Source organism: Octopus sinensis, linkage group LG18 (assembly GCF_006345805.1).
Source record: "Octopus sinensis linkage group LG18, ASM634580v1, whole genome shotgun sequence".
NCBI classification, from domain to species: Eukaryota; Metazoa; Mollusca; class Cephalopoda; order Octopoda; family Octopodidae; genus Octopus; species Octopus sinensis.
This window is the reverse complement of record NC_043014.1, coordinates 11,338,683-11,339,333: the sequence shown is the minus strand read 5'-3', so window position 1 is coordinate 11,339,333 and position 651 is coordinate 11,338,683.

Sequence of the window (651 nt, the reverse complement as noted above, 5' to 3'; positions counted from 1 at the left end):
AAGAGTAAAAAGTAAGAGTAAATTTAATGTGTGTGTGTATATATAAATATATATCAATATATATACATACTCCCATACATATCTACATATATATGACAATCTATATATCATAATTAACATGGGTATACAGTAAGGATGCCTCGAAAACTGGCTTTCTTCTCGAGAAAGCATCTCGTATCGACGAATACTGCAGTATTGTGGCTTTCTTACTGTATATCTACATTAAGTAAGATATGCAGATTACTATTCGGAACTAATACTGCTTTCATCCACAAATACATACATACACGCACACACCTCTCCACCCATATATATATAATATATTATCTGTAAATGTAATGTGTGACATTACATTTACAGATATATTCCTCTATTTACATAATATCGAGGTCTCTTTCAGTTTTTTTTTTTGTCCTAACCATTCCTATCTATAAAATATATTATCCATATATGGATATACAAATGTGGAAATAGAATTTCTAATCTATCTGTCTCTCAGCCTCAAAAAGATAACTTCGACAAAGCATCTGATACGACACACTTATAAGAAAAAATCGGCTACTTTTGTGCTCCGAATACGCAATCATTACCGATTTTAAATGTTTATGAAGAAGGATGACGGAACTATAGTACAGCATATTACTGGTTGTC